Source organism: Eriocheir sinensis, chromosome 30, assembly GCF_024679095.1.
Source record: "Eriocheir sinensis breed Jianghai 21 chromosome 30, ASM2467909v1, whole genome shotgun sequence".
In the NCBI taxonomy this organism is placed as follows: Eukaryota; Metazoa; Arthropoda; class Malacostraca; order Decapoda; family Varunidae; genus Eriocheir; species Eriocheir sinensis.
Window position 1 is genome coordinate 5,151,262 of NC_066538.1, and position 14,269 is coordinate 5,165,530.

The 14,269-nt window shown below is 35.6% G+C and overlaps 1 long non-coding RNA gene across 2 annotated transcripts; it reads right to left on the reverse strand.

Moving 5' to 3' along the window:
- Positions 1 to 13,366: 13,366 nt before the first annotated feature.
- On the reverse strand, positions 13,367 to 14,014 carry LOC127005711 (uncharacterized). Of its 2 annotated transcripts, none has more exons than XR_007758874.1 (3): positions 13,829 to 14,014; positions 13,591 to 13,692; positions 13,367 to 13,522 (listed from the first exon to the last, which is right to left on the reverse strand). It is a non-coding gene; the product is annotated as an uncharacterized LOC127005711 (long non-coding RNA). The 2 variants fall into 2 exon arrangements; XR_007758875.1 differs by having other exon boundaries at positions 13,378 to 13,488.
- Between the last annotated feature and the right edge of the window lie 255 nt (positions 14,015 to 14,269).

Sequence of the window (14,269 nt, forward strand, 5' to 3'; positions counted from 1 at the left end):
AAAGGAATGAAACAGAACCAAGAGAAAAAAAAGGTACAAACAAAAAAAAACCCAAAGGTATAAAAAGGAATAAAAAAAGAATGAAACAGAACCAAGAGAAAAAAAGTATAAACAAAACAAAAAAAAGGTATAAAAAGGAATAAAAAAGGAATGAAACAGAACCAAGAAAAAAAAGGTATAAAAAGGTTGGATAAAATTATAGAAACAAATCAAGATAAGAAAAAAAGAAAAAATATATACTCAACTAATTATTTTATGGAGCTCGAAAATATATAATGATCTGCTGCTACAAAATACACACACAAAAACGCAACATAAAGATCCTTAATGTGGAGTTTTGTGCCATTCACGGAAATACCAACAAACAAGAAATACTATAACATAACAACGGCAATTTCATTTGTAATTTACGAAGACTACTCAATTCCAGGGTTTCGCAATATTCCTCAGCAACATCAATGAAGAAATAGAAATGGTGTATTTATATAAAGAGAGAGCAGCACTTTTAATAATTACTTTTACGATATCAGAGAAAAAATACACACGACACATTCACAGTTTCGAAGCTACTTAAATATCACGGCAAAATAAAGAGAAAATAGATAAAAGAAAAGTTATATATGGCGTGCATTTTTATAGTCATTTTCTCGTATTAGAACCAGTTGGGGTAAAACGAAATAACATAGACACGACATTTCCGAACAATCTCTTTTATATTAGAACCGAAACGAATATATTTGAATAATGTGAAACAGTTATTATAGGAGCGGCGAGTAGCGGGCTTTTTTTGTGCACTCTTTTTGTTGCCCTTGAGCCGTGTCCTCTGATGCAAAAAAAAAAAAAAAAATAAATAAATAAATAAATAAATAAATAAATAAAAACTATCCACTAATATTAGACATGCAAGATAATGATAAATATGGCGCCACTATAAACACCTGTCTACACCAAGACGGGCTCGAGCCGACCACCAGGCCCCTCAAGAAGGCCTACCGGTGCTCCAGGCTTCGACGTATAAAAGAAAAAAAAATGTAGATCAAACTTTTAAACGTCGCATTTCCTAACAAGCTCTTCCGTATATTAAAACCATAAAGAAAACACACTAAAAAAACATTAAAAAAAACAAATATTCAACTACGCATTTATAAAAGAGAAATTGTAAAGATAAATATACGTAGATAGCTATTTTTTATTATCTATTTCTAAACCTGAAACGAAAGCCAAACACGAACAATATAAAAAAGGGAAAGTCAAATAACCTTAAAAAAATATATTGAACTATGCATTTATAATAGAGATAACAAGTAGAGATAAACATACGTAGGTAACCATTTCTTTTATTATCGACTTCTAAACTTGAAACGAAAAGCCAAACAGAAACAGTTAAACAAAAGTGAAAGTCGTGCCGTGACCTGAATCCATAAGTAGCTGACCTTTACCTGTGCGTTCACCTTTCCCTTAATCAACGCGGAGTGTCACTGGGCTTTGATGATCCACTTTTTTGTTGTTTCTTTTATCTTTCTCTCTATCTAGCTAGCTGCATTTCTTTCTCTCTTTCTATCTATCTATCAAGTTATTTTTTTTCAAGCTTTCATTTTTCTCAGTTAATTTATCTTCTTTTCTTTCATTATTTCTTTCGCTGTTATTTTTTCTTTTACATTCTTTATTTCATTTTTCTCAGCATCAATTTATCTCCTCTCTATTTTACGCCCTTTATTGCATTCTCCCCCTCTGTCAGTTTCTTTTTTCGCTCTTTCATTTTTATTCAATTATTTTATCTCCTTTCTGTATATTTCTTTGTTTTTTCGCTTGTATTGCATTCTCTCTCTCTCTCTCTCTCTCTCTCTCTCACACACACACACACACACACACACACACGTTTTCTCTCACCTCTCCCTCCCCATCCATCTTCTCGCTGCTCTTTATTCCACCTGATCTTTATTCCATCCCGAGTCGTCTGTTTGGCTGCTCAGTTATTTATGACGTCTGCATCTTTTATTCCCCCCTCTTCTGTTTGTCCCGCCAGGTTGAACTCTACTCTCTCACGTCGGTTATCAGTAGGAGTCGGTTCTAGCCTTCACATGTTTACTATAAGAGATGTGTACCTTGAGACGCGGGTGCACGGATACTACATCATCTATAGGGTTGGCAAAAGTTAGTTCTGTTATATATATGTTTGCCAGTAAGTGGTGTGTACCTTGTTATGTAGGTGATATGGTATTAGTTTTGTTTTCCTCTATGTCATCGGTAAAAGTTAGGTCTAGCTCCCATACTCTCATACGTAAGTGGTTTATGCTTTGCGATGTACGGGAACTGTGTTTTAATGTAGAATTGAGGTGCTCGTTGCCTATATAGGTGAGGAGGGTGTTTATTTTCATTCCTTAAACAACACACGTAGATAGTGAAAAGCAACATGTATAAACAAATATTCAAACAAAAACTCTTCGTTTAAAACAGAATGAGAGAGACGGGCCATTTTTAAACTTCAGATCTATCTAATTGTACAAAAAAGAGGAGAGACGAAGTGGACATTGAAATTCGGAAATGTCGGCACACACATTACTTTCTTTTTTTCATTTATAGCGAGGCAAAAGTGAACGGGTGTACGTGTGCGTGTGCGTGCGTGTGTGTGTGTGTGTGTGTGTGTGTGTGTGTACCTGTGTGAGTGAGTGTGGGGGGGCGGGGTGAAAATTAAATAAACCGGTGGAAATCATATCACTTCGGGGCCGAGTTTTTCGTGTGTTGTGATCGATGCAACACTGCCCGGGAAAGCCAATTGGCGGATGAATAAAAACAACAACAGGAGAACAAACAAACGCGGCATTACGACCAGTACCACCACCACCACCACCACCACCACAACTGCAACTACCATCGCTACCATCATTCCAACCAACGAAATCACCACTGAGACTTTTAATATTGATTTCACTACCATAACCTCAAGAAACACCACTACTATTACTACTACTACTACTACTACTCCTACTACTACTACTGCTACCACTACTACTACTACTACTACTACTACTGCTACTACAACAACAACAACAACAACAACAACAACAACAACAACAACAACAACTACTACTACTACTACTACTACTACTACTACTACTACCACTACTACAACAACAACTACTATAACCCCAAAAATAAAACAAACACCAATAATACTAATAAAAACACTAATGGTAATACACATTGAAAACAAACCTCCAAATCACATCCTCTTCCAAACAAACACACAACACTGAACACGAAAAAAAGCCAAATAAAAAGAATTAATAAAAACTAATAGTCCAAAAACAGTCCTGAATTGCCAACTGAGGTGTGTGTCTTAAGCGAGCAGGTGAGAGTGTTTACCTGCGGGCCACTGATGGGGGAGGGAGGTGGGAGGGGGGGGGTTGAAGCACAAGGGAGGCGGAGGAGGGAAGGAGAAGGCTAGCTGGGAGGAGAGAGGGAAGGAAGGAGAGGGGAGAGATGGAGTAGGAAAGGAGGGAAGGAAGGAGGGGTGAGAGATGGAGTAGGAAAGGAGGGAAGGAAGGAAGGGGAGAGATGGAGTAGGAAAGGAGGGAAGGAAGGAAGGGGAGAGATGGAGTAGGAGAGAAATGAGAGATGAAGGGGCAGGAAGGAGAAGGAAGGGTGGAGGAGAAGGAGGGAAAGAGAGGATGTAGAAAGAGAAGCAGGAAGGAGAGGATGAAGTAGAAGGAAGAAGAGGAGGAAGCAGAAGAGAGGCACGAAGAAGAGAAGAACGAAGAAGGATGATAGGGAGAGGAGGAGGAAACAGATGAAGAGGAAATACAAAGACCTGGAAGGGAGAAAGGAGAAGAGAGTGCGGAAGAAGGAGAGAAGGGACGAAGGGAGGAAAGGGAGAGTTGGAGGGAGGACAAGAAGAGGAGGGGCAGGAGCAGAGGGGGGGGAAGGAGGTGAGGTTCAGGTAATTATTCATTAAGACTTGGGAACAGTGTTTACCTGAGACAGTCCCAAGACAGCCCAGGTGAGTAAGAGGTGGGAGGGAGGATAGGTAGGAGAGATAGGGGGGAGGAAGAGGAGGAGAGAAGGGAGAAGAAAGAAGAATAAAAATGAGGAAAGGGAGAAGAGAGGAAATACGGGGAATGTCGACAGAGAGAGAGGAGTGGAAAAGGGAGAAAAGGGAATAAATGATAGGAGGAGGAGAGAGGGGAAGAAGAGGAGGAGAAAAGGGAGAAGAAAAAGGAAAAAAAATGAGGAAAAGGAGAAGAAGGGGAATAAAGGGGAATGTCGAGAGGGAAAAGTGGAAAAGGGAGAAGTGAGTAAAGGATAGGAAGAGGAGAGAGTGGAGGAGGAAGAGGAGGAGAGAAGGGGGAATGAAGAAGATAAAGTGGAATGTGTTCACGGCCACCGTCGCTCACTTCTGGGAATGAACACTCGGGAGATTAAGCTGGCGGCCCACAACTGGAGAATCTCACTCCCCACTCCACTAACACTTGCAGTTGATTAGCGACAGAGTGCAGTGTATGTATATATATGAATGTGTATATATATATTTTTTTTTAATTTGTATATATAACTCATGTGTATATATTTCATTTTTTAATTTGTATATATAACTCTTTTTAGGAACAGTGAGTAGCGTTTTTTTTTTTCATATTTGTTTCCTTTTTTTTAATGCCCTTGAATTGACTCCTTTGCCGTAAAAAAAATATGTATGTTTAAATATAAAGAAAAATGAGGAAAGGGAGAAGAGGGAGAATAAAACACAGGGAATGGTGAAGGGGAAGAAAGATGGGAGGAGGGAGAAGTGGGAATTAAAGATAGGAAGAGGAGAGAGGGGAGGAAGAGGAGGAAAGATGGGAGCATGGTTAATGGGGAGAAATAGATGAAGAGACTTGTTGAAATGGAGGAAGGGGAGAAGGGGGGGGGGGTGGAGGAGGGATAGGGGAGAGGGAAGAGTGAGGAGGAGGTAGAGGGGAGATAAACATGGCTAATGGGGAGAATAAGATGGGGAGACTTATTGAAGTACGAAAGGAAGATTGCGAAGACTTTTTCTCCCCTCTCTCTCTCTCTCTCTCTCTCTCCTCCTATTTTTTTCCTTCTTTATTTCCATTTATTGCCCACCGTTTCTTCTTCCTCCCCTTCTTCCCTCCCTCTCTTCATCCCCCTTTCCCTTCTCTCTTCCTCCATCTTCATCTCTCCTCTCTTTCCCTCTCTCTTCACCTTTTTCTCTTCCTTGAATTTATCCCTATCTCCCATGCACCCCTCCCTTTCTCCTTCTCTCCCTCCTTTCTCAGTCCTACCAGCCTCCTTTCCCTTATTCTCTTCATCTTCCTGTCTCGTCTCTCTACCCTTCTCCTCATCCTTCTATCCTTCCTTGACTTTTCCTCCTTACCCTTCCTCTCTCCCTCCCTCCCTCCCTCACTTTTTATTCCCTGCAGATATTTCTTTCTCGTTGCTTCCTGCCATCTCTCTCTCTCCATCTCTCTTCCTCTCCCTCTCCCCCTTCCCCTCCTCTCCTTCTCCTCCCACCAGACTGTTTATGATGCCATGTTTGCAAACGGTGCGTATCGAGCCTTGCCGCGCCGTTCCTCAGAGTGGTAAACAGATAGGAACCAAAAGAAATTGTAAAGGAAAAAAAAGGTGCTATCTGGTTTTACTCAGAAGTGTATCAGATAAAATGGAGGTGAAAAAAATTAAAGGAAGGAAGGAAGGAAGGAAGGAAGGGAGGAAGGAAGGAAGGAAGGGAGGAAGAAAGGAAGGAAGGAAGGAAGAATAAGAAAACGTAGAAGAGAAAAAACAAGATATCCAAGACAAAACTAAAAGAAGAAAGGTTGGAATGTAAATAGAAAAGGATCGAGAAAGAAAAGATATGGATGAAATAAAAGAAATAGAGGTGTCAATGTGTTAAAAAGAAAGCCATGAAGAGAGGAATAAAATGAAAGAGAAAAAGAATAGATGAGGTTTTACGTAGAGAAATTAATAAAATGGAATGGAGAAAGAAAAAGAAAAACGGAAAGAAAGGTAAAAAAAGGAAATTGATGTCAAGTGGGTTACTCAGAAGTGATAATTAGGAAAGAATGAAGGAAGGAAAGAATGAAAAGGAAATAAATGACACGGGAGCAAACCAAAAGAAACGAAAGAAGACGAAAACATAAATAAAAGCAAAACAACAAAACAACGTCAAGGTATTAAGATATGGAGAAAGGAATAAAAAAAGGAAAAAGAAACAAAATAAATAGATGAGAAGGGACAAATATGGTGATAAATGGAGAGAAACGAAGGAAAATAAAAGAAACTGATGACAAAGGTTAAGGAAAAGTGAGAAATAGAGAGTAATGAAGAGATAAATAAAGGAAAACGAATAAAGAAAAGAAACAGATGAAACGGAGGTGAACAGGAACGAGTAAAACGAAATAAAAATAAAAATAAAAAGTTGATCTCAAGTTCTTACTCAAAAATGATGGGTGGAAAGAAATGAAAAAAAATGGAAAGAGAAATACGAAAACAAATAGATAGATAAAGTTACAGAGAGAGACGGAAAGAAAGAAAAAAAAGAAAAGAAAACTAAAACAGAGGAGGAAGAAATGGCGGTAAGAGGGCGTTGACATGAGACCTAAAAGCAACAACAAAAAAGAAAAACTGAAAAACGAGAAAGAATGTAAAGATAAAAGGAGAAAGAAAAGATGACAGACTAAGAAGGAAAAGAAAAATGGAGGGTTATAAAAAGATGCTCGCTACCAAAAATGAAAATAAGGATGTATAAAAGGAAGAACATAGAGGAAGAAGAAAAGACGGGAAATAATGTAAAATAAAAAAAATAAGAGAAAGAGAAAAATAAAGATATGGAAGACTTAGAGAATACAAAAATGGAGGTTATGAAATGATGCTCGCTCTCAAAAATGAAAGTAAGGATGTATAAATGGAATGACACAGAGGAAGAATAAAAGACGCGAAATAATGTAAAATAAAAGAAAGAGAAGGAAAAAGAAATAGAGGAACGACAAAGAATTAAAACAAAACTGAGCTTGAAAAAAATGCTCGCTACTAAAAATGAAAATAACGCTGTAAAAAAGAATAACATAGTGGAAGAAGAAAAGACGCGAGATAATGTAAAATAAAAAAAAAGAGAGAGAAAAAAGAAATGAAAGACTACAGATGCAAACAAAAATGGATGTTATGAAAAGAATACTTGCTACAAAAAATGAAAATAAGGATGTATAAAATGAATAACACAGTGGAAGAAGAAAAGACGCAAAATAATGTTAAAAAAATATGGGAAAAAGAAAAAAAGATATGGAAGACTAAGAAAGAAAACAAAAATGGGTGGTTATGAAAAGATGCTCGCTACTAAAAAAGAAAATAAGGAAATATAAAAGAAAGAAAATACTGGAACAAGAAAATGGAAAAAAATACAAGAGGGAAATCTGAGACGGCACGATTTTTAGGGAAATGCGACGAAGGAGAACGAAACCAAGAAATGTAAAAAAGGAAAATATGAAGCAAGGCAGTCCAAAAAGAAAGAAATGGAAGTGGAAACGTAAAGTAAGGACCGAAATATTAAAGAAAAAGGCAAAAAAAGCGAGAATTAACGAAAGGAAGAGAAAGAAAGGGTGGAACAAGTAAACAAGTAAGGAAGATAGAAAAAGAATGATGGGTGATGGGTAGATAAAAAGAAAGAAGGTAGAAATGAACGAATGAAAAAGGTAGGCAGGTAACAGGTAGTCAGATGAAAATGAAAAAGCGAAAAGTGGATAATAAAAAGAATCTAGCTACTGAAAACTCAAAACAGGGAAACAGGAAAGAAATATAAAAACATGTATAAAAAAAAATCGAGTGAGACCTGAGACGCTAGGATTTCAAGGAGAGCAACAGCATGCAGTAAAAAAAAAAAGAGAGAAAGAAAGGAAGAACAGAAATAAATAAAGGGAAATGAAAATGGAAAGAGGTAAAAAGGCAAATGAAATGGATATGGACACGAGAAAGGAGAGAAAAAGCAAAAAGTAAAAAAAGAGAAATCAGGATAGCAAGCAAGAAAGGAACAAAGAAAGGGAAATGAAAAGAGGTAATAAGGGAGATGAAATGGAAATGAACACGAGAAAGGAGAGAAAAAGCAATAAATAAATAAAAGAGAAAGAGAGCAAGAAAGGAAATAAAGAAAGGGAAATGAAAATGAAAAGAAGTAATAAGATAAATGAAATGGAAATGAACACGAGAAAGGAGAGAAAAAACAGGAAATAAATAAAAGAGAAAGAGAGCAAGAAAGGAAATAAAGAAAGGGAAATGAAAATGAAAAGAAGTAATAAGATAAATGAAATGGAAATGAACACGAGGAAGGAGAGAAAAAGCAAAAAAAAAAGAGTAAGAAAACAGGAAAGGAATATAGAAAGGAAGATGAAGAAAGTCAATAAATCAACTGAAATGAAAATGAACACGAGGAAGGGGAATAAAAGCAAGAAATGAAAAAAAAAGAGAAAAAGAAAGAAATAGAGAAAAGGAAATGAAAATGAAAAGTGAAAGTAAAACAAATTAAATGAAACTGGAAACGAAAAAGTAAAAAAAGTAGCAATAAAAAGAAGCTCACAACTAAACAAAATGAAAACAAGGAGACATAAAAAAAGAATAAAACACCAAAACAGAGAAAATATAAAAATAAAACACCGGGAGGAAAAGCCGAGACAATAAATTTTAGCGCAAACACGAGAAAAGGAGGACGAAGGCAAAGAAATAAAAAAAGAAAAAGAATAGAAAAAAGAAAGCAGGAAAGCAAGTCAGGTCGAGGCGCCACAGCGAGATAAACAGAGGAAAAGAAAGGCGAGAGAGCAGGCGAGGAGAGCAAGACAGAAAAAACACACACACAACTTGCGCGTGATTCCTCAAGCGAGAATAGTAGGTAGGAAGGAGAGGGAGAGACGGAGGGAGGGAGGGAGGGAGGGAGGGAGGGAGAGAAAGAAGGTGGGTGATGACTGAAGTAAGGAAGGGAGGAAGAAAGGAAGGAAGGAAGGAAGGAGAGAAGGAAACAAGAATGGATGGATCGAAGGAAGGAAGGAAAGATCGAAGGAAGGAAGGAAGGAAGGAAGGGAAGAAGAAAGGATGGATCGAAGGAAGGACGGAGGGAAAGAAGGGAGGAAGGGAGGAATGAAAGCGATACATAAGCTGAAAAATGAAACAGTCCATGAAAGATTAAATGGAGATTAACCGAACGTGAGGACAGAAAGTAAGGACCAAAAGATTAAAGGAAAAGGTAAAATAGCAAGAATTATTGAAAGGAAGAGAGGAAGAAAGAGTGGAATGAGTAAACAAGAAAGGAAGACAGACAAAAAAATGTTGGATAGATAAAAAAGAAAGAAGGTAGAAATAAACGAAGGAAAAGGTAGCTAGGTATTAGGTAGTCAGATAAAACGAGAGGGAGGAAGAAAAAAGAAAAATAAATAAATAAATAAAGGAAGGAAGAAAGGAAGGAAGGAATGCAGAAGGAAGGAAGGAAGGAAGTAGGGAAAGATGAAAGGAAGGAAGGAAGGAAGGAAGGAAGGAAGGAATGCAGAAGGAAGGAAGGAAGGAAGGAAAGATGAGAGGAAGGAAGGAAGGAAGACAGGAAGGAAGAAAGGAAAGAAGAAAGGAAGAGAGATGAAAAAAAACGCAAAAGTGAAAAAAAAAGATATCCCAGACGAAATACAAATACACAAAACAAAACACAAAACAAGGAAGTAAAGAAGAAGACAAAACCTGAATATGTATAAAGAAAAGAAACAAAACGAGCCCCCCAAAAAAGAAAGTATAAATGGACTAAACAAAAGAAGTAATAGACGCCACAGCCCGGTATAAAGGCCGAAACAAAAGCGCAGCGCCGCTCGCCGCCTGTGAACAAAGCAAACATACACAATAAATAGGCAAAGGGCGTCAAGCAAGAGAGAGCAATTTGACTTATTTACACCACGTCATTCAAAAGCGTGCTAAATAATATTGTGTAACACGCGAGGAAGTGCCTGGAATCGCATGAACAAAATTAGCCCAGAAATCTGTCAGCTGCATCAAGCTCAGAAATGTTTTAACAACTCTTGAATAGTTAAAAGGAATTCCAGAAGAGCTCTTGGCGTTTGATGTTGCCTGTGACACTCGGCTGGGTGCAATAACAGCAATCAGTGTACCTGGCGGAATCCAACGTTTAGCAAGGCCGCAATTTTCAGGTAAAGAGTAAAGAAAAGTGGATAGTTGTTTGTTTATTTCTAGTAAGGAATAAACACTCTTTACGCTGGCCACTCTTTACTTCATCTTTTACAGGAGCAATGTTTAGCGGGCTTTTTTTTAAGACACCTTTTCGTTGTTCTTTGTTGTAAAAATAGGAGTAAACAAAAGTGGTTAGCTTTTTTTTTTTTTTACAACAAAGGAGGCAGCTCAAGGGCACACAAAAAAGGAAAACAATAATAAAAAAAAAAAGCCCGCTACTCGCTGCTCCTAAAAAAGAAATAAAAGAGGTAAGGTATAAACAAAAGGAGTTAGATAAGTATTTTTTTGACCTCTCTTTTTGTCACTCTTCACTTTATCTTTTACAGGAGTAATGATTAGCGGGCTTTTATTAAGACATCTTTTTGTTGCCCTTAAGCTGTTTTCTTTGTTGTAAAAAAAAGGAGTAAACAAAAGTGGTCAGTTATTTATTGTCTCGAGTAAGGAATAAGCAAAAGTTGTTAGTTATTTGTTTGTTTTTCTAGTAAGGAGAAAACAAAAAGGGGATATATATATTTTTTTGAGTAAGGAGTAAACAAAAGTGGTCAGTTATTTGTTTTCTCGAGTAAGAAATAAAAAAAAGTGGTTGCTATTTGTTTTTTGTTTTCAGTAAGGAGAAAGAAAAAGTGTCGTCATTTGTTTTTGTTTTCAGCAAGGAGAAAGAAAAAGTGTCTAGTTATTTGTTTTTATTTTCAGTAAGGAGAAAGAAAAAGTGTCTAGTTATTTGTTTTTGTTTTCAGTAAGGAGAAAGAAAAAGTGTCTAGTTATTTGTTTTTGTTTTCAGTAAGGAGAAAGAAAAAGTGTCTAGTTATTTGTTTTTATTTTCAGTAAGGAGAAAGAAAAAGTGTCTAGTTATTTGTTTTTATTTTCAGTAAGGAGAAAGAAAAAGTGTCTAGTTATTTGTTTTTGTTTTCAGTAAGGAGAAAGAAAAAGTGTCGTTATTTGTTTTTATTTTCAGTAAGGAGAAAGAAAAAGTAGCTAGTTATTTGTTTTTATTTTCATTAAGGAGAGAAAAAAAGTGGTTAGTTATTTGTTTATATTTTCAGTAAGGAGAAAGAAAAAGTGTCTAGTTATTTATTTATATTTTCAGTAAGGAGAAAGAAAAAGTGTCTAGTTATTTATTTATATTTTCAGTAAGGAGAAAGAAAAAGTGGTTGGTTATTTGTTTTTATTTTCAGTAAGGAGAAAGAAAAAGTGTCTAGTTATTTATTTATATTTTCAGTAAGGAGAAAGAAAAAGTGGTTGGTTATTTGTTTATATTTTCAGTAAGGAGAAAGAAAAAGTGTCTAGTTATTTATTTATATTTTCAGTAAGGAGAAAGAAAAAGTGGTTGGTTATTTGTTTTTATTTTCAGTAAGGAGAAAGAAGAAGTGTCGTTATTTGTTTTTATTTTCAGTAAGGAGAAAGAAAAAGTGTCTAGTTATTTGTTTTTATTTTCAGTAAGGAGAAAGAGAAAGTGTTTATTTATTTATTTATATTTTCAGTAAGGAGAAAGAAAAAGTGTCTAGTTATTTGTTTTTATTTTCAGTAAGGAGAAAGAAAAAGTGGCTAGTTATTTATTTATATTTTCAGTAAGGAGAAAGAAAAAGTGGCTAGTTATTTGTTTGTTTTATTTTCAGTAAGGAGAAAGAGAATGTGGTTATTTATTTATTTATATTTTCAGTAAGGAGAAATAAATAGTGGCTAGTTATTTGTTTTTATTTTCAGTAAGGAGAAAGAAAAAGTGTCTAGTTATTTGTTTTTATTTTCAGTAAGGAGAAAGAAAAAGTGGCTAGTTATTTGTTTTTGTTTTCAGTAAGGAGAAAGAAAAAGTGTCTAGTTATTTGTTTTTATTTTCAGTAAGGAGAAAGAAAAAGTGTCTAGTTATTTGTTTTTGTTTTCAGTAAGGAGAAAGAAAAAGTGTCTAGTTATTTGTTTATATTTTCAGTAAGGAGAAAGAAAAAGTGGCTAGTTATTTGTTTATATTTTCAGTAAGGAGAAAGAAAAAGTGGCTAGTTATTTATTTATATTTTCAGTAAGGAGAAAGAAAAAGTGGCTAGTTATTTGTTTTTATCTTCAGTAAGGAGAAAGAAAAAGTGTCTAGTTATTTGTTTTTATCTTCAGTAAGGAGAAAGAAAAAGTGTCTAGTTATTTGTTTTTATCTTCAGTAAGGAGAAAGAAAAAGTGGCTAGTTATTTGTTTTTGTTTTCAGTAAGGAGAAAGAAAAAGTGGCCAGTTATTTATTTATATTTTCAGTAAGGAGAAAGAAAAAGTGGTTAGTTATTTGTTTTTGTTTTCAGTAAGGAGAAAGAAAAGTGTCTAGTTATTTGTTTTTATTTTCAGTAAGGAGAAAGAAAAGTGTCTAGTTATTTGTTTTTATTTTCAGTAAGGAGAAAGAAAAAGTGTCTAGTTATTTGTTTATATTTTCAGTAAGGAGAAAGAAAAAGCGTCTAGTTATTTGTTTTTATTTACAGCAAGGAGAAAGAAAAAGTGTCTAGTTATTTGTTTTTATTTTCAGTAAGGAGACAGAAAAAGTGTTTATTTATTTGTTTTTATTTTCAGTAAAGGAGAAAGAAAAAGTGGCTAGTTACACCGTTGCCAGATTGATGTCCACTGAGTCTCCTATTTACCTGGTTCTGACGCTTTACCATTCCCAAAACACATTAGGAATTAACTATTATAACACAACCTATATATGAATCCTTCTTTTGTGGCCCAGGAGACAGTTTTTAGGTTGGAAATTGATATACATATGAAGCTGGGTAGGGGGATCTGGCGCCATTGATTAGTTAGTTGTTTTTATTTCAGTAAGGTGTAAGCAAAAGTGGTAAGTTATTTTTTCCATTTTCTAGGATAAGGAGTAAATAATATTGGTTAGTTATCTTTATATGGAAGTAAAACAAACTCAAAATACATATTCGAGTAGGGTGCATTTTGTGTCCCCCTACCGCTAAAAAAAAAAAGTCGGTGTTGCCATTTCGCTAAAGCCCAACAACACCAATTTAAGTATGCAGTGTCAGTCAATGTAAATCAATACCTATTATCTTGTGTCAGTTAATGTTAATCAGTACCTATTCTCTTGTGTCAGTCAATGTTAATCAGTACCTATTCTCTTGTGCCAGTCAATGTTAATCAGTACCTATTCTCTTGTGTCAGTCATTGTTAATCAGTACCTATTCTCTTGTGTCAGTCAATGTTAATCAGTACCTATTCTCTTGTGTCAGTCAATGTTAATCAGTACCTATTCTCTTGTGTCAGTCAATGTTAATCAGTACCTATTCTCTTGTGTCAGTCAATGTTAATCAGTACCTATTCTCTTGTGTCAGTCAATGTTAATCAGTACCTATTCTCTCGTGTCAGTCAATGTTAATCAGTGCCTATTCTCTTGTGTCAGTCAATGTTAATCAATACCTATTCTCTTGTGTCAGTCAATGTTAATCAGTACCTATTCTCTTGTGTCAGTCAATGTTAATCAGTACCTATTCTCTTGTGTCAGTCAATGTTAATCAGTACCTATTCTCTTGTGTCAGTCAATGTTAATCAATACCTATTCTCTTGTGTCAGTCAATGTTAATCAGTACCTATTCTCTTGTGTCAGTCAATGTAAATCAGTACCTATTCTCTTGTGTCAGTCAATGTAAATCAGTACCTATTCTCTTGTGTCAGTCAATGTTAATCAGTACCTATTCTCTTGTGTCAGTCAATGTTAATCAGTACCTATTCTCTTGTGTCAGTCAATGTTAATCAGTACCTATTCTCTTGTGTCAGTCAATGTTAATCAGTACCTATTCTCTTGTGTCAGTCAATGTTAATCAGTACCTATTCTCTTGTGTCAGTCAATGTTAATCAATACCTATTCTCTTGTGTCAGTCAATGTTAATCAGTACCTATTCTCTTGTGTCAGTCAATGTTAATCAGTACCTATTCTCTTGTGTCAGTCAATGTTAATCAATACCTATTCTCTTAAATGTTGGGTAAAACGAAAGGTGAACTGATCAGATGTGTTGTCCCAAAATTCGTAGGAGACGGCGTGATGGTAAGCGGTGTCAGACAAATCACAATCAACGGTGCCAGATGGTCGTGTTCAGTC